Consider the following 20,090-nt stretch of genomic DNA (forward strand, 5'->3'; position numbering starts at 1 on the left):
AGAGAGCGATCTGAGACATCCCACGGCATAGCGCCTCTGCAATTAGCCGTGTTAAGTGCCAATAGCTCCTCCAGAGAGTACCTTTTCATGTCTGCCGTCTGCTTAAAAGAAAATTGGGCAGCATGGCCAGTGCTAGGCGTGCCCGGGGAGCGGACGGGCGCAGACGGGCTTACCTTTGGCTTACCTTCGGCACGCCAGCGGCGCGCCCAATGCGCGTGTCCACTGCGCGTCCGTAGAGGCATACGCAATTTATGTGTGAACCTCTCTCCTCCAGCTAGAGCGCTGCCACTAGTCCAGCCGGGGTCCAGGACTACACCTAAGATGGCCGCCTGCCCTCCACTCAATCGGCACAGCAAGCTGTGGTGGAACAGGGCAGGGAAGGCACACCTCAACACCTCGAGATGAAAAATCAGGTATGCAATGTCACAAAATGAGGATCAGATAAATGAATAGAAAAGAATGAGCGCGAGTGCCTTTGCGCAAGATTCAACCACAGCGTTAGTTAAAACACAATATTACAATTATGAACATAAGTGTAGCAGGTAATGCCTCTGCAGAGCAAACGGGTCCGAGTAGGAGCTGCCACCACCTACCCTAGCCACAAGCGTCCCAGTCTGGCGGTCAATTTATGTGTGAACCTCCCTCCCCCAGCTAGTGCGCTGCCACTAGTCCAGCCGGGGTCCGGGACTACACCTAAGATGGCCACCTGCCCTCCACTCAATCGGCACAGCAAGCAGTGGTGGAATGGGGCAGGGAAGGCACACCTCAGCACCTCGAGATGAAAAATCAAGTATGCAATGTCACACAATGAGGATCAGCTAAATGGATATGACAGCACCCAGTGCCTGGACTGGTAAATGCCAAATGCAGGCGCTTGATTGGTTTGTGAGGTGTCTGGATCTGTATATTGCACTGCCCACATCCACGCCCACAGCTGCCACGCACTCCTTTTAGTGGAATAGAGGTTATACATACCACTCTTAAGCCCCTCCAAAAGGTAACTCATTCCTCCAAAGGGATCAGAGATACATTGATCTTTCAGAGCACCTTTTGAACACTGAGTAACAGCGCCTATCGTCCGGCTCTCATTAACCTTCCCTCGCACCCCCATCACACTGTATCATGCTGACTCTTGCACTACTCCAGGAGTTGCATCCCATTGCAGATGGTGTAACTACCATTAGTGCTGCAGTTGCGCCAGGGCACAGAGAGTGGTGGGACTCCCAGCACACCAAATAGGCTGCATTTTACTCCCCAAATGTGGGAAAAGGATCACTTCCTTTGTTGAACTGTCTTTGTGTGTTTTTTCCTCACCTTTGCTATTGAGGGTTCTTGACTACGTTGTTTTGCTACTATAGCCAGTTATCATTTTCACATTTTGCATTTTAATTTAACTGTAATTTATAATAGGTCTTCAAGTTGTCTGTGCATTGATCAGACTCTTTATCTCTTGTGTGTCGGATTCTTTGCCTCACAACTCCCTGGAAGTCCCTTTTTCGGTTGATGTTTGGGAACTCTGTTGCACTATGTTGAGTAAGCAAATATATTATCAGCATATGGCGAGAATGACTCATATGTTTTTTGACCTTTGCTCTGTGCACGTTCTTAAACTGGCTGCATCTGATTATGGCTTGTTGAGGTTCAGTCGACGCATAAAATACAGTATATGTTTCACTATTTTGAGAAGATGAAAGGCAGCACGATTGACGTGAACTAAATAAAAGACGTATGTGATGACGTCCTCTTCTGACATAAAGCCCTTTCTCTCTGTGTTTAGAACACCTACGTTAGGTGGCTAGGCGTCAGTAATTAATACCACACTCTACATGCGCCTCGAGATAGCTTATGTTAATATACACAGAACAAAGAGCCCAGGTGCATTACATTACTAAGTCTGTACCAGGCAACCTTCATAGATTTAATCTAAATGAAATAGGAAACAGTGCATACAATCTAAATTGTAGGTATACCACGTCACTGATTTCCAGTAGTAATAATAGTAACTTGCTATTTATGTAGCGCTTACTACCACAGTTTCACTGCACAATAAAGTACAGGTACTGCTATTAAGCAGTATATTGGTACACAGCGTATCTGTCATGGAGAGATGGAAAGATGAGCTGGTCCTTGCTTTAGGTCTTGGCGCTGAAGACACATGCACACACGGGTGCACGCACGCACACACACACACACACATGCATGCAAGCATACAGACAACTCCTCCACCCTGCTGCATAATCTCATTCATTTATGTCCCTCCCAAGTGCATAGCGAGGTAGGGGAAATGTAGGCTCACCCTCTCATCAGGGAAGACCACTCTTTCCCTCAACTTCAAAGAGAAGCAGATGATGATGGCTCACTCTTGAATAGCTCACTTGGGGGATGGGTGGCCTTTTGAGCTTGATATGATGTGTCCATAGCGTCTCCTATATGTTTTCAGAGAGGTGGGGTATGGCAGTCCTCCTGAAAAAATGCACTACAGTGTCTCCTTCAGGCAGGTGGATTGCTCGTCCTCACACTTCATTCACCGAAGTGCTCATCTCAGAATCTTGACTCAGTTATAGTAACAGACTGCAGGGACCATATCCAGGGGCAAAATTGGTATCACTGACAGAATATTGTGTTAAAAATATCTAGGATCAAAAAATCGAGAAGGTAAGTGCAAATGGGTGAGTATAGATTTACTATTCTTAACTCCACATCTATGTACATTGAAGATATACATATTCAGAAGGTACATATATATGAAGTAAAGTATAGTAAAACTTCTCATACCCATAGAAACTTACCTTCATGATATTCATGTCCTCGATATTCTTGATATGATATTTTGTTGACATGATGTTGTACGGCTTGTACCAAAGTGTGGTAAAACCGTGCGTTTGTCAGACAACATAAACATTGGGATGGTGCGATTCTGATTCTCCGCACCCCATCAGAAGATGTTGGCCTATAGTCTTGCTAGCTCATGGTGCACCATCCAAACCCCTAACCTTACAGGGTAACAAATGTGTGTGCAACCTCACAACATGACAACCATGATCCCCCAAGGAAATTGTGGTATTAGATCTAGAACCTTTTCATTTGGATCCTTGTGCATACCCAAAAAAGTACACAATAAATACTCAGCAATGCTTTACAAAACATATTGCAGCATTGTTATTCTTGCATAAAATATGTGTGGTGCAATTATGAGTTGAATGATACAGATTACATAAGTAGCATTACAAGAACAGTGAAAAGAATAAACATTTCCAACATTGTGCTAAGAAAGTTTATATATGCAGACATAAGTACTCTATATATGTGTACTCCTAGCAAGCGCTCCCTAACCTAGTCTTGCCTAGGATGGGTCATCTGACAAATTTCTCTTGGGTGGACTAACTCCCCGTTACCTGTGGGTAAGTGTCATCAGGCTGTCCGTCTTGATGTAGAGCTGGACATCCCTCTTGTTGGTACACCAGAATCCGCTGAGCTTGAATTCTGACATGTGATAACCCTGCAGTATTAGTTGAGTGCTCCACTGTCAAAACAAGGAAGTTGTTCTTTATTTATATCAATTGAGCCATTGTGGCCATGCCATAATCCCTGTTTATGCCGTAATTGTTTACTCTAGTTAGACAGCAGTGTCGCGTTTAAGATAATAACATAAATATTATTTGTGCAATTAACTTTTTAACTGGTACTGAATGTTTAAGCTATCGTGATAGCGTGCCTACTAAGTTGAAATGTAAGCAATGCAGATTTAGAGAATGTTATCTTGCATGGTCACGGACGCAAATGTATGTCAAAAGAGAAGACAACTTGAGAAACGTGAGCATGTAAATGGCAGTGTTTCTGCTAGGCCGGTGGTTCCCAAAGTGTGCGCCGCGGCGCCCTGGTGCGCCGTGATGAGAAGCCAGGGGCGCCGCGGCGCCGCCCAGGATTTCGCTCCTTTGTGCTGAAGGTGATCCCAGCCCTCGCCCTCTGCATTTAAATGGCTCAATTAAGAGCTCGGTGCGATTACGGAGAGTGCTGTGGACATTGCTCTATGGTTTGTTTCAGAGTTCAAAGCAGTAGTCTTTGTTCCTGAATGAACGTTTTTGTTCATGGTAAATACAAGTTACACAAAGCTCTGGTGCTTTCCATTTTACTTTCCCTTTCCCTTTCGTGGAGTGTGGCGGCGTCTGTATATGGTTTCCTTCGGAGTTCCAGCCGGGTGCGTCTTGTGTCATAAATCGGAATTGCATGAATTGTAGGCAGAAATAGCTTCGAACACGTTCTTGTGGCTGACAGCACGGCAGAAAATAGAGTGGGAGAAAGCTGTCAAAACAGCAAAGGTTGTTTGGATGTATGGAATAAAGGTGGACAGCCTCGAATAAGTGTGATAGCAAGTGTACAAAGAAACGGATATTTTAAAATATAGCTTACAAATATTTCTTTGTGGCAAATACTTTTTGAGGGAAGGGTACTCAATTGTTTTTATTCGCAAGGAAGGAGCATTACCGTGAGGTGTCAGAGCGCTTTACATAAGAACCAGTTGTGATACATAAGGATTTAGGATTACATGCATTACATAAAAGATACAAGCAGTAAAAAATTGCAAATGTACAAATTATAAAGTCATACAGGGAAGAGATATAATCAGAAATAAATTGCAAATGTACAAGTAGTAAAGTCCCACAGGGAAGAGACAAATATAAAAAATTGCAAATGCACAGGTTGTAAAGTCACTCAAGGAAGAGATACAAATGGATAAACTCTAAGAGTCACATAGGAATGGTAGAGAGTACAAAGGTCTACTGCGGTGGTTCGCAAAGTGTGTGCTGCGGCACCCCGGTGCGCCGTTAAAAAAATGATGGGGAGCCACGGCCCACTGCCAATTAGGTCAAGGGAGCCACGGGTCAAAAAAGTTTGGGAACCACTGTGCTAGGCATATCCTGACCATGTAACAACGATATTGTGAAATCGATATTTTGTCCAAACACCCAAAGGTCTATTCCTGGATTACAGGTTTGTGTTAGCAACTCTGAGGTGCAGCTCTACCTTCATTAAAAAAAATCATCAACCATTTCTCTAACTCTTCCCTATCCGCCACTAAGTTTCGGCTTCACCAGTGACTCCAGAGTGCCTACAAGACACTGAACCGACTCAATTGATAGGTGGTCGTTGTACGTGTGCTTCTGTGAGCCCGACCTGAAGGGGGTCCAATAATGACAGACAGATAGAGCCTGACCAAATGTGAAAAATGTAATCATTACAATTTTAAATTTGTAAACTATTGATTTATGGTGAAAAATAAGTAGGCTGATATGTTTGTTGCTTTGTCTGAATATAGTTACGGTCAATTTGTAGTTTTGTTATGATGAAATATAAACATCTACAGTATGGTTATGTTATATATTTACAGAGCAGTTTGTTACTGGCTAAACACAACAACCAAAAATAGGAACACAGAGAGAGACATGAAACACTGGGAAAGCAAACAGATCTCAAAAACTAAAAAGAATCACATCTAGGAAAGTCAGGTTTTCAATAGTGTTTTGAGGCACCCAAGATTAAACTCGTTACTTAAAGCAAAGCGTTAGGGCCAGATCAGTAGCGGCTCCTGGAGGGAGTGCTGCAGGGTGGTAGAGCGGGGTGGGGCGCAGGCAGGGCAGGATCGGGAGTAGTAAACTCTGGCATATGGCCGATCGGAGTTAAATACATTTAAAAAATATGTTTGCGCACGCTGCAATGCCAAAAGCGTTGTAGCGTGCGCAATTTAATTTGTTTTATTTATTTACCTAACTCTGATCGACCGTATGCCAGAGTTTACTATCCCACACCCTGCCCCCCACCCCACCCCACTGCCCCACAGCACTCCCTCCAGGAGCCCCTACTGGGCCAAATGTGTCAAGCGTTTTACCGTTTGCAAACGGGACGATTCGCAGAATCGGCCGGTTTGAGAACAGTAAAAAGCCTTTTGGAAGGTATCAGGACCCATGATATATGAGCCTCACAATCTATCTGAGCAGTAGGGTTTGCGTGTAACTTCTTACTTTAGCTAGGAAAGTCAGACTATTCCTGCCCTTTTCATGGTACGAAATAAGAATCAACATTCTACTCATTTGAACACTTTCTCAGCAATCCAAGGAAAGCTGACTGTTATCAGCTGTATCTGTTTTCACCTGCCAGAGAAGATTTTTAAGTTTCTCATATGATTTATTGAAAGCGGTTCAGTAAAAGCCTACTTGTGAGTCATGTATAAGGCTTGTTATGACTACCTTTTTGAGACTCTATTTTAGCCAGTATTTTTATGTTCCTATTAAGCAGTGAAATTGGGCGATACCTGGCACATATAGTGGGGTCTTTATCTGGTTTAAGTATAAGGCTGATAATGGCTTTATTGGATTTCGGTCAAAACCTACCTTCTACTTCAACTTCCTACAAAACAGTATGTAGCGGTATCAATATCTGTTTGTTAATTATATAAAACGTCACTGGGAAGCCATCGTCTCGTGGATCTTTTTTTACTGGACATACTCGAAATTGTGTCTTCTATCTCCTGCTCCATTATCTCCCCTTCTAATAGCTCATGTCCTTCCTCTGAAAAGGTGGTGAGACTGATACCCTCTAAAAAATTCAGTTCTTTCTGGGGGTCCCCTGTGATTCAATGCTATATAAATCCTGCAGGAAATATGCACAAGTGTTGGCTATGTCTACTGGATGTGTAACCAGAGCACCATCTTTGGTCTTGATTGCAGGCATGGCTAACTGCACTTCCCACTGACAGTTCTACCCAACGAGCAGACTTCCAGCTTCTCTCCCTGTTCATAATGTCTCTAGTTTACTCGCTGTAGAGCATATATTGGTTTTGCAGTGAAGTGGGTATGTAGGTCAAACGTTGCCCTCTTGAACGGACATAATCAGGTTGTGTACTGCCTCTAATCTAGTTTGCGTCTCTCATATCGTATGCTTATGGAGGGAGGAATCTCTCATGAGCTCTACCCGTATTGTTACCTTACCTGCCACCCACAGGACTTGAGAAGATGGCACTGAGGTTTCTTTTTCATTTTAATTTTTGTGGAATGCAGCAGGTCATGAGTTGTATTGGAGCTGTTCTGTAGTGGGATATAGCTAGCAATGATGACTCTGCACACCCAGTCTCTCTTCAATTTTTCAGATTCTAAGGGTGACAGATGTATCTCTTGGATAAGTGCTATGTTGGGTGTTTCTTGGGTAGAGTCTTCATGATTTTCTTCCATTTTATATGATGACTTAGGCCATTTACATTGAAAGAAAGTAATCATAGATGTTTAGTGTTATGTGATCTAGTCACCATCTGTATGTTATGATTGTGGGTAGGATGATAGATGTGAAAACACTCTTTTCCCACCATGTACTAAATACTGAGTTACAGTCTCAATGCTGTATATAAATAGTTCAGCCAGGATATGGATTTGAGTTTGTGTTGAAAGAGAGTACTCCAGATGTGATGTGTAGTGAAATGCAAGCAGTACAATTTAAATAAAAATACAAAATCAAAAAGACGCCCTTCCCCTCCGTTTTCAAGTACTATACTCGAAGAGCAATTGAAATGAAAAAACTACGATAACTCAACTTCTTTTAATGGGTGAGCTTACTCCCTTCTTTCCATTTCCCCCTGCTGGTATAGCAGCATTTCCTGACTTCAATGTCTGGTACTTGGTCTAAAGCAATCTCATGCCATAACTGCATATATCAATGTAGTTATCTTCTCTAGAAACTTTGTGAGAAAACTCTCCATGTCTGCTGCTTCTCAGCCTTCCAGGACCTTCAAAAAAACAAACATTCTTTCTGCTACGGTCTTCCAGCTCCACCATCTTCCTTTTTCTCTGCCAGATGTCTTGTACACAGTCAGGGTTATATTTCCTTGCTGTTGTCCTGTCTTCTAGGGCTGTCATCATTCTCACAGTGGTTTATATTCATATTTGGTAGTAACTCAGGTGAGTTTTCAGCAACTGAACTTCAATTTTCCTTGATTTTATATCATCACGTACCGAGTCTATGACTTTCTTTTTCGTAGTACATATCAGCATCAGAGTTTCAAGGTAATGTCTGCCACTTTGTCATGCATGTGGCCCACCTTTCCTGCTACTGTCTCTGTGTAAAGAATTTGAGGTCCTGATTTTCCATTAGACATTTGTATATGAGATTAAATCTAAATAAAATATTTAGCGAGGAGGCAATCTATCTCATCTATCCAATGATCTTGTAATGTCCATGAACACACATACAGTTATTTCCACTGTGTTATATCTTTATGACTCATCCAAAAGATCATGGGTGAACTAGGTGTTTGTTATTCTTGAGGTGTTGAAACCTCTGTATATTAATATTTAATTTCTAATGTATTCCCTGCTACTTACAATTTTGTTCGCATCAGCGCGGACAGTGTACGTGCTTATAGTAGACAGATGAGCTTAAGTCTACCCAATGAATTCATCATGGGCCAACTAGAAAGGACAATGCAGATAGAAAAACTTCAGACTGTATTAGATTAGTCTGCTACAGGCCTGAGTCCAGTTCAGTGTTTCCTGTATTCTCAGTGTCCTGATCCCTATTGCAGATTTCTACATTAATTGTCACTGTAGGGAGTGTAGGTATATCATTCAGATGAGAAATGCAGATGAGAAATTGTGTCAAGTATTAGAGCTCTGTATATAGATGTTAGACCTGGCATCTTTGGTGTGGTTTCCCCTGTCTTTTTACCTCTGCCTCCTGTATTTTTGACGCTGTGCTGGATTTTGTTTTTGCTGGTTTAGATGCTTTGGGCACTTTGCCACTGCTGATCAGTGTCAAAGTGCAAGTGCTCTCTGTGTAAATTGTTATTGTAATTGGTTATCCATGGTTGGCAGATTTGTATCACCAAGAAGTCCCTAGTAAAGTGCACTGAGTGTGCCAAGGCTGGTGATACAAATGCTACTAGTGGGCCTGCAGCACTGATTGTGCCACCCACACGAATAGCCCTAAAATGGTGTCTCAGGCCTGCCAACGCAGTGCCTGTGTGCAGTCTGTGAACTGCCATGTCCTCCTGGTCAGTGTCCCCACTGATCAGGCCTAACCCTTCCCTTTCTGTACACATTGGTCACCCCTATGGAAGGCCCAAATTACCCCCTTGGGCAGGGTGCAGTGTATGTGAAAGGTAGAGCATGTACTAGTGCAGGGGACATGCTCTGGTAGTGAATGACAGCCGTTTTCGTTTTTCACTATTGCAAGGCTACCTTGCCCATAGGCTATCATGGGGAATGCTGGCTGCAGTGGCTACCAGCATATTTTCCCATAGGAGCAAGGTAGGACATAAAAGTCTGGTATCCCTGAACTCAGAATTTAATAACACATCTTTTAGGAAAGGTGTTTTTTAAATCCTGTGTTTGAGAACAGCACTTTTAGAAAGTGGCTGTTCTCTTGTCTGACCTTTCTGTGTGCCTTGGCCTGTCTGTGAATTGACTTTCTGGTTTGAGAGTGACAGGGGCGGGAAAGCCCCCAGGAGGCTGGATGAGTCAGCCCTAGGCTGAATGATTGCATCTGCATCTTGAGTGGTGGGAGGGGATAGCACCTGGGCCTGATTAGAGCTGTGCCTGCCTTCCACAATGCTGGCTCCACCTCCTGCTGGGCGGCTGACGACCCTGCTCCTCTCTCTGAAAGGAAAGGAGAAGCCAGGAAAACAAAGTGCTCAAGGAACACCCAGAACTGGTTCAGACCAGGCTCAGAGCCCTCCTGCACAAAGTGAACAAAGTATTTTAGGGGTATAAGTACAGGACCCCAGACCACAGAAAATTATATCATCCTAGAATCAAGACGGAACCTCTGCCAAGGAGAAAGCTGGAAGTCTGAAGAAGGAAGACTGTCCTGCTGTTGCTTTGCTGGACTGACCTGCAATTGCTTTGCTGCCAAGGAGAGGGGAAGGACTTTGCTTTGTGCTGTGTCCCCTTGCTTGAAGGTATCTCCAAGGGCCTGAAGAAAAGCCGGCTCCCTGTTAAGAAGTCCCAGGAACAAAAGGACTTCGCCCCCAGCTTCCCTGAACTCTACTGAGAGAGTTTTGTCCTTCCTAGAGTGCTTGGGCCAGTTGTGGTGCCTCTGGAAGTTGTACATGTGTTGGGAAGCTGAAAACCAAGATTTTAAAGACTTTGCGCAAGTTTTAACGCATTGCTCGCTTGCGGAGCGCATCCCCGTCAGTGCAAAGAAATTCCCACCGTTACGAAGGCCGAGATCGTCTCAGAGCCTGTTGCCGCTGCCAGAGTCGTCGCATCCTTCGTTTGCGGGACGCACCAGTCCGGTGCGGGAAGATTACCATCGCTGCCAGTGTCGTCGCAGAGTACAGTAGGGGGGGTTTTACCCAGAAGAAGTCAAAGGGACCTGGGTTGGATAGTAATGTGAGGAAGGGGTCCCAATGAGATGGACAACACAAAGTAAAATTAAATAAAAACAATAATCACTTGGACATGAAAGTAAACCGCATTGTTTTAATCACAATGGGTAAAACATGGTTAGTCACAACATTAGTCAATTAACTTGTGAGAAAGGTGGAGCAGAGCCCCGGGGGGAGGGAAGGGGACGTGATATTGTGAGGATATAGTGATAAGGAAGGGTTGGTAAGTGACAGAATAATCAGTCTTTCAAACTGAATACTTTTGATGGTTACAAACTAAGTACAAAACAGAACTGAAAATAATCCACTTTAAAATCAAGCAAAATCGTACTCCAAACAGTACAATGTATGAACAGTTGGGGCGTGGAGTCGATGATTAGAACAGGTAGTTGTCGACGTTTCGACCCTCTCTTAAGCAGGAATACTTTTGTCCTTGCAACGGGGTCTTCTTCAGGACAAAAGAAGGGGCAGACCACCTAATTAATATATATAAATGCTGGCATTAATGAAATTATCTGACATGTGAATTCGAATCACCATTAATCAATGAGAAAAGCACAAGAATATATATTGTATATATGGAAGGGAAAAACATGCATGATCATACCATTGGTATAGATTAGCTCCACCGTGGTTGGACTAGAATTCAAAGTGTGCGCTAGGAAAGTCAGTTGTCCGATACCAGGTGGTATAAGATTGGCACGGTAGTATCTAACAGGGTATAGTAAGTCCAACACTCTCGTGTGGGGATTTGATCCCAATTAGCCCCAGCGTGATCGAGGGAAATTCATGCATAGAGGGTACGCCAGATGCTAATGACCCGTCACCCGAAGGTTGTGCGCTGTGCACAAAATGCTTGCCAAGGAATGGGAAAGGGGTACATGCCATTACCTTAGTCGAGTAATTTTCGGGTGTGGTACCGAACTAGGACCACGAATCACTTTGTAGTGTACTGTCAATAAAGGACATCGGACTGATGTTCCTAGGATGAGGCCGAAATATCAGCGTTAGAATGTAAGGCTGACACAATAATTAACAGGAGTTAGGAAATGAGGGTCTAGGATGTTGGTAAAAACTTACCCCGTCGGAGTAGTCTGTGCACGTGGGAGTCGGGATAAATTGCCAGGTGGATCGCCAGATGGATCTCGGCGAGAATCAATAAGATCAATCAATCAATCAATCAAGGCATTTATAGAGCGCACTACTCACCCGTAGGGTCTCAAGGCGCTAGGGGGGGGGGGGAGTGCCGTTACTGCTCGAACAGCCAGGTCTTGAGCTTCTTCCTGAAGGAGAGGTGGTCTTGGGTCAGGCGCAGGTCGGTTGGGAGGGAGTTCCAGGTCTTGGCGGCCAGGTAGGAGAAGGACCTTCCTCCTGTTGTCGCTCTTCGGATGCGGGGGACGGCGGCGAGGGCGTGGCTGGTTGATCTGAGGTGGCGCTTGGGAGCGTAGAAGTTGATTCGGTTGTTGAGGTAGCTCGGGCCTTGGTCGTGTAGGGCTTTGTGTGCGTGGGTGAGGAGGCGGAAGGTGATTCTTTTGTTGACGGGGAGCCAGTGCAGGTCTCTCAGATGTCCGGAAATGTGGCTGTTTCGTGGGATGTCGAGGATGAGTCTGGCTGAGGCGTTCTGGATCCGCTGGAGTCTCTTCTGGAGCTTGGCGGTGGTTCCGGCGTAGAGGGCGTTGCCGTAGTCCAGTCGGCTGGTGACGAGGGCCTGGGTGACAGTCTTCCTGGTCTCGGTGGGGATCCACCAGAAGATCTTCCGTAGCATGCGCAGGATGTTGAAGCACGACGAGGAGACGGCGTTGACTTGTCTGGTCATGGAGAGGGAAGAGTCCAGGATGAAGCCCAGGTTGCGTGCGTGGTCCGTCGGTTTGGGTGCGGTGCCCAGGGCGGGGGGCCACCAGGAGTCGTCCCAGGCGGAGGGCGAGGAGCCCAGGATGAGGACCTCCGTCTTGTCTGAGTTCAGTTTCAGGCGGCTGGTCGTCATCCACTCGGCTACATCTCTCATCCCTTCGTGTAGGTCGGCTCTGGCGGCGGCGGGGTCGTTGGTCAGGGAGAGGATTAGCTGGGTGTCGTCGGCGTAGGAGATTATGTTGAGGTTGTGTTGGCGTGCGATGGCCGCGAGGGGGCTCATGTAGACGTTGAAGAGGGTGGGACTCAACGAGGATCCTTGAGGGACGCCGCAGATGACTTCAGTGGCCTCTGACTTGTACGGTGGTAGGCGGACTCTTTGTGTTCTTCCGTCGAGGAAGGAGGTGATCCATTCCAGTGCCTTCTCCTGGATTCCGATGTTGCCGAGGCGCTGCACTAGGGTGCGGTGGCAGACAGTGTCGAATGCCGCGGAGAGGTCCAGGAGGATAAGGGCCGCTGTTTCTCCGTTGTCCATCATGGCTCGGATGTCATCGGTGGCAGCGATGAGGGCGGTCTCGGTGCTGTGGTTGGCTCGGAAGCCAGACTGTGAGGGGTCGAGGGATCCATTCATCTCGAGGAAGGCGGCCAGCTGTTTGTTGACGGTCTTTTCGTTGACTTTGGCCGGGAACGGGAGGAGCGAGATGGGACGGTAATTCTTGAGTTCGGTGGGGTCCGCTGTAGGTTTCTTGAGTAGAGCGCTGAGTTCTGCGTGCTTCCAGCTCTCCGGGAAGGTGGCGGTGTCGAAGGAGGTGTTGATAATGTCCCGCAGGTGGGGTGCGATGACAACGTCGGCCTTGTTGAAGACGTGGTGAGGGCAGGGGTCGGTCGGAGATCCGGAGTGGACGGAGTTCATTGTGCGGACGGTGTCTTCGGTGCTGATCGGAGTCCAGGCGCGGAGGGTGGTGGTGGGTGGCGTTGCTGCGGTTGTGGCGTGCGTCGGTTGGATGCTGAAGCTGTTGTGTATGTCCGCGATCTTGTTGTGGAAGTAGGAGGCGAGGGAGTTGCAGAGGTCTTGCGACGGGGTGATGTCGTTGTTTCCGGCGTTAGGGCTGGAGAGCTCCTTCACGATGTTGAAGAGTTCCTTGCAGTTGTGTGCGTTGTTGTCCAGCCGGTCCTTGTATGCATTTTTCTTGGTGGCGCGGATCAGTTGGTGGTGTTTCCGGGTGGCGAGCTTGAGGGTGTTCATGTTGTCCATTGTTGGTTCCCTTCGCCAGGCTTTCTCGAGGGCTCGGCAGTTCTTCTTGGAGCTCTTGAGTTCGTCGGTGAACCATGGGGCTTTTCTGCTGCCGGGTCTGCTGGGCGGGGTCCTCAGCGGGGCGAGTTCGTCCGCGCAGTTGCTGATCCACTTCGTGAGGTTGTCGGCGGCCTGGCTGGGGTTCGCTGAGCCGGCAGGAGGGTGCTGGCTCAGGGAGGCGGTGAGCTGGTCGGCTGTGATCTTGTTCCAGCTTCTTCGGGCAACCTGTTGCTGGTGGTGGTGGATCGTCGTTCTTTTGAAGGTGAAGTGGACGCAGCTGTGGTCCGTCCAGTGGAGTTCTGTTGCGTGGCTGAAGGCGATGTCTTTGCTGGATGAGAAGATGGCGTTGAGTGTGTGTCCGGCGAGGTGGGTGGGGGTGGACACCAGCTGCTTGAGTCCGAGGTTGGCGAGGTTGTCGAGCAGGGTGATGGTGTTACGGTCGCTGTTGTTCTCCAGGTCGAAGTTGAGGTCCCCCAGGAGGATGTAGTCGGCGGAGGGGAGGGCATGCGGGCTGATGAAGTCGGCGATGTCCTCGCTGAATCGTGTGCGTGGTCCCGGGGGTCGGTAGATCAGGGTGCCTCTGAGGGTGGTCTTCGGGTCGGTGTGGATCTGGAAGTGCAGGTGTTCGGCGGTGGTCAGGGTGTCGTCGGTGTTGGTCGTGATGCGGATGGTGTCTCTGTGGATGATGGCGATGCCTCCTCCCGTCTGGTTGGCGGTGCGGTCCCTCCGGGTGATCTTGTAGCCCTCTGGGATGGCGATGGCGATGTCGGGCGCTGAGGAGGCGTTCATCCAGGTCTCCGTGAGGAAGGCGATGTCAGGGGCTGTGGTGTCGAGAAGGTTCCAGAGTTCGATGGCGTGTCTGTGGACGGAGCGGGTGTTGAGCAGGATGCACTTGAGGTGGTTGCTGCTGATGTTCGGCTTGGCTGGTGCAGGGTAGGTCCGGATGCAGGAGAACTTGCAGGCGTGGCAGCTGAAGGGTCCGTGGGTGTGCTTCGGGGTGGCTCGGTGGCACCCCGGGATGCCGCCGGTGTTGAGTGCGATGAGTTCGGCGGCGTTGTAGGTTCTTCGGGTCGTCTTCCGTCGGTGGGGGCCAGGGGTCCTGGCACTGGGCGCGGTCCAGGCGCGGACGGGCGCAGACGGGCTTACCTTTGGCGCACCTTCGGCGCTCAATCGGTGCTCCCGCTGCGCGCGTCCGCTGCGCGGTCGCTGAGGGGGCGTCATAAATAAGGAGCCGGGAGGGAGGGTCAGGCGGGGTGGCCAATGGGCAGGGAGGGGAGGCGGGACTGGAGGCGGAGGAGGAGACTGGGGCGGCGGCGGGAGAACGGGGGTCAAGTGACTGGGTCAGCGGCGGCGGTCAGCGGGTGAGGAGGGGGCAGCGGCGGCAAGCAGAGAGCGTCCGGTTGTTCCTGCGAGGCAGGCAGGCTGTAGGCAGAGGCAGCGACTCACTCACCACACACAGCGGTAGGCAGGCAGCGGCAAGCAGGCAGGCGGCAGAGCAGTGGGGAGGAGCGACCGGCTGTGGGGGCACAGGGGGTCACACTGACCAGTCCGCCACAGTCCTTTTAAATAAGGAGCCGGGAGGGAGGGTCAGGCGGGGTGGCCAATGGGCAGGGAGGGGAGGCGGGACTGGAGGCGGAGGAGGAGACTGGGGCGGCGGCGGGAGAACGGGGGTCAAGTGACCGGGTCAGCGGCGGCGGTCAGCGGGTGAGGAGATGGCAGCGGCGGCAAGCAGAGAGCGTCCGGTGGTTCCTGCGAGGCAGGCAGGCTGTATGCAGAGGCAGCGACTCACTCACCACACACAGCGGCAGGCAGCGGCAAGCAGGCAGGCAGGCGGCAGAGCAGTGGGGAGGAGCGACCGGCTGTGGGGGCACAGGGGGTCACCTAGGAGGCCAGTATATTCGCATTAGACTGCATTGCTATGACACGTTCTAAAATAACGAGGTATAGGGCAATGGGTCAACACTTACCCCGTTGGCGTTTTCAATCAACGAGGGAGCAAGAGCCGGATTGAATGCCGGATAGATCTTGAAAGGAGTCTGGGCGGGAATAAGGAGAAAGGGGTGTTACGGGAAAAGCGCTAACATATTAAGAGTAAGTGCGCTGGGTATGCCCGTGTATGCCGCTTACCGGAGGCTGATTGAATCAAGCAAGCGACGGACCGTGGTTGAGTTCGCAATGGCGAGACTCAGTTCCTGCTTGGATATGTTGCCTTGGTGACGCGGTCACATGGTCGTGTGCTCCTCGATGAAGCTGGAGAACAGACTCCGCTAGTATCAGGGAGTGGAGTATGACCCACTGCGAATCATAGTGTGAAATCACCGCAATTAGAATGAGTGAATTACCAGGGATATGGAAGTTACAAACCAGATGCGGGATGTATCATAAGATGATATGTCTATTAAATCAGTGAATTTCTATGGGTTGACAGAAATTAGATGAATTCCGCGAGTGCCAGTTTGGCTAAATACACTTGTCACCGTATGAAGTCCGGTGACCAAGAGGAAAGCATTGTAGGTGTTTAATGGGGTAATATTACCATCGTATAAGCATATCATTCATGGGGAGGTGATAACCAATAATTACCACGTTACATTTAAGTGAGGACCACAGGTGCTCGATTAAGAGTTTCATAGGTGCCCACTGCTATATTCAATGACGTACCTCTCACAAGAGGGTAAAGGCCATTTCTTGTCAGCTGTAAAGCACATTGATCAAGCATAAACATATTCAGTGTACATCATGAATTAAGCGCCGGTCGGCGTACCTCTTCCACAAGGGTAAGGGCCATGGCGTTACAGGTGGTAAAGTACATAATTACTACAGGGTGGCCAACTGTGAGAAAGAGCTATCTTGTTCATTCAAACCTTTTTCAATGGAGTCAAAGAAAAACATCCATTTTAGTTCACGAGTGTTTAGAATGCATGCAACATTACCACCCCGGGGGCCCAAGACAGCCTTTTCTATCACCACCCATCTGAGGCTATCTGGTGGGTGTGCGGCCGTGGTGAAATGTTCGACCAAAGGAGCTCCCTGTACGGCACATCTGATTCTGCTCATATGTTGAAGTATGCGCACCTTAATTTTCTGCTGGGTTTGTCTGATATATATCAGTTGACAAGGGCATACTATCGCATAAATTACATTTGAGGAGTTGCAGTTGGTATGTGCCTTTGGTCGAACATTTCACCACGGCCGCAATGTTGGTAATGTTGCATGCATTCTAAACACTCGTGAACTAAAATGGATGTTTTTCTTTGACTCCATTGAAAAAGGTTTGAATGAACAAGATAGCTCTTTCTCACAGTTGGCCACCCTGTAGTAATTATGTACTTTACCACCTGTAACGCCATGGCCTTTACCCTTGTGGAAGAGGTACGCCGACCGGCGCTTAATTCATGATGTACACTGAATATGTTTATGCTTGATCAATGTGCTTTACAGCTGACAAGAAATGGCCTTTACCCTCATGTGAGAGGTACGTCATTGAATATAGCAGTGGGCACCTATGAAACTCTTAATCGAGCACCTGTGGTCCTCACTTAAATGTAACGTGGTAATTATTGGTTATCACCTCCCCATGAATGATATGCTTATACGATGGTAATATTACCCCATTAAACACCTACAATGCTTTCCTCTTGGTCACCGGACTTCATACGGTGACAAGTGTATTTAGCCAAACTGGCACTCGCGGAATTCACCTAATTTCTGTCAACCCGTAGAAATTCACTGATTTAATAGACATATCATCTTATGATACATCCCGCATCTGGTTTGTAACTTCCATATCCCTGGTAATTCACTCATGCTAATTGCGGTGATTTCACACTATGATTCGCAGTGGGTCATACTCCACTCCCTGATACTAGCGGAGTCTGTTCTCCAGCTTCATCGAGGAGCACACGACCATGTGACCGCGTCACCAAGGCAACATATCCAAGCAGGAACTGAGTCTCGCCATTGCGAACTCAACCACGGTCCGTCGCTTGCTTGATTCAATCAGCCTCCGGTAAGCGGCATACACGGGCATACCCAGCGCACTTACTCTTAATATGTTAGCGCTTTTCCCGTAACACCCCTTTCTCCTTATTCCCGCCCAGACTCCTTTCAAGATCTATCCGGCATTCAATCCGGCTCTCGCTCCCTCGTTGATTGAAAACGCCAACGGGGTAAGTGTTGACCCATTGCCCTATACCTCGTTATTTTAGAACGTGTCATAGCAATGCAGTCTAATGCGAATATACTGGCCTCCTAGGAGCATCTTATTGATTCTCGCCGAGATCCATCTGGCGATCCACCTGGCAATTTATCCCGACTCCCACGTGCACAGACTACTCCGACGGGGTAAGTTTTTACCAACATCCTAGACCCTCATTTCCTAACTCCTGTTAATTATTGTGTCAGCCTTACATTCTAACGCTGATATTTCGGCCTCATCCTAGGAACATCAGTCCGATGTCCTTTATTGACAGTACACTACAAAGTGATTCGTGGTCCTAGTTCGGTACCACACCCGAGAATTACTCGACTAAGGTAATGGCATGTACCCCTTTCCCATTCCTTGGCAAGCATTTTGTGCACAGCGCACAACCTTCGGGTGACGGGTCATTAGCATCTGGCGTACCCTCTATGCATGAATTTCCCTCGATCACGCTGGGGCTAATTGGGATCAAATCCCCACACGAGAGTGTTGGACTTACTATACCCTGTTAGATACTACCGTGCCAATCTTATACCACCTGGTATCGGACAACTGACTTTCCTAGCGCACACTTTGAATTCTAGTCCAACCACGGTGGAGCTAATCTATACCAATGGTATGATCATGCATGTTTTTCCCTTCCATATATACAATATATATTCTTGTGCTTTTCTCATTGATTAATGGTGATTCGAATTCACATGTCAGATAATTTCAATAATGCCAGCATTTATATATATTAATTAGGTGGTCTGCCCCTTCTTTTGTCCTGAAGAAGACCCCGTTGCAAGGACAAAAGTATTCCTGCTTAAGAGAGGGTCGAAACGTCGACAACTACCTGTTCTAATCATCGACTCCACGCCCCAACTGTTCATACATTGTACTGTTTGGAGTACGATTTTGCTTGATTTTAAAGTGGATTATTTTCAGTTCTGTTTTGTACTTAGTTTGTAACCATCAAAAGTATTCAGTTTGAAAGACTGATTATTCTGTCACTTACCAACCCTTCCTTATCACTATATCCTCACAATATCACGTCCCCTTCCCTCCCTCCGGGGCTCTGCTCCACCTTTCTCACAAGTTAATTGACTAATGTTGTGACTAACGATAAGTGGGAGTTCGCACAGCACTGGTTTGAAGAACAATTTACCTTACGCACAACTATTACGGATTAAACGCATAGTTTCAGACAAAGAAGAATGCAAAGTACAAATGCTAAACACACTTGACAGATTGAAATCAAGAGGATACCCCACACCAATATTGGATCTCGCCATGGCAAGAAGTGCCAAAAAAACTAGAACCACCTTACTGCAACCTAAAACAAAAACTGAATCTGAACGTTTAGTAGTAGTTTCGAAATATTCCAAAACATCCAACCGCTTTCAATCGATTATCCGAAAACATTGGTCTATCTTGACTCTGGAACCTGACTTCAATGGTTTGTTTAATCAACCTCCCATTTTTGCATTTACCCGAGGTAGAAACCTCAAAGAAATCCTGAGCAAATCCAATCAAGAAGATGTACACAAGGAATACAAAGGATTGAGACCCTGTTACAACTGTTCTAATTGTAACAACTGCATCACTGGTAACATCATGTGTCATCCCATGAAAGGGCATCCCATCAAGCTCAAAGTAAATGCCACCTGCAACTCGAACAATGTCATTTATCTATTGAAGTGTCCGTGTGGCAAATGTTACGTAGGACACACTGAAAGAAAAATCCGTATCCGGATTTTGGAACATAAAAGTAACATTCGCACCAATAACCTAAAATCCACTGTGGCGGTGCATTTTACCGAATTGAGACATTCTGTGGCTCAACTTAAATTCCTGATTCTGGAACAAGTACCAATAACTTCCAACAATAAGAACACTTTGCTTAAGCGTGAAAATTTCTGGATCCGTTTCCTCTCAACGATGGCGCCCAATGGGCTTAACGATCGAATTGAATTTCTTTGTTATCTGTGATATTTCTTGGCTATCTGCACACACCATTTATCACTTTAGTGTACTGTCATTCACTTCTCACATCACACCTTTCCATAATGGCGATGTTTTCACACTTTGTAGTCCGTTTTTCTTGTCCACTAACACCCTGCACTGTGTCCTTCGTTCATGTTTACTGTTGGTAGTTAACCGCGAGGAGCACTTTCCGTTTTTACTAACACTACCTGGCTGTTATGCCGCGAGGCATCCCGTAGAATCCCAGCATGTGAGTAATTCTTCGACTATCCGCCTGCACTTCTTGGCATTTTTGTCTCCTTACCGTCTCACTCTTTGGTTTGGTACCGTTGCGGATACTCTCTTTACTTCGTTTGTTTTACACGTTTTCTCGGGTGGTCTGTTTTCCACGCCTCAACGTTCTTTGC

Source organism: Lissotriton helveticus, chromosome 9 (assembly GCF_964261635.1).
Source record: "Lissotriton helveticus chromosome 9, aLisHel1.1, whole genome shotgun sequence".
Classification (NCBI taxonomy): Eukaryota; Metazoa; Chordata; class Amphibia; order Caudata; family Salamandridae; genus Lissotriton; species Lissotriton helveticus.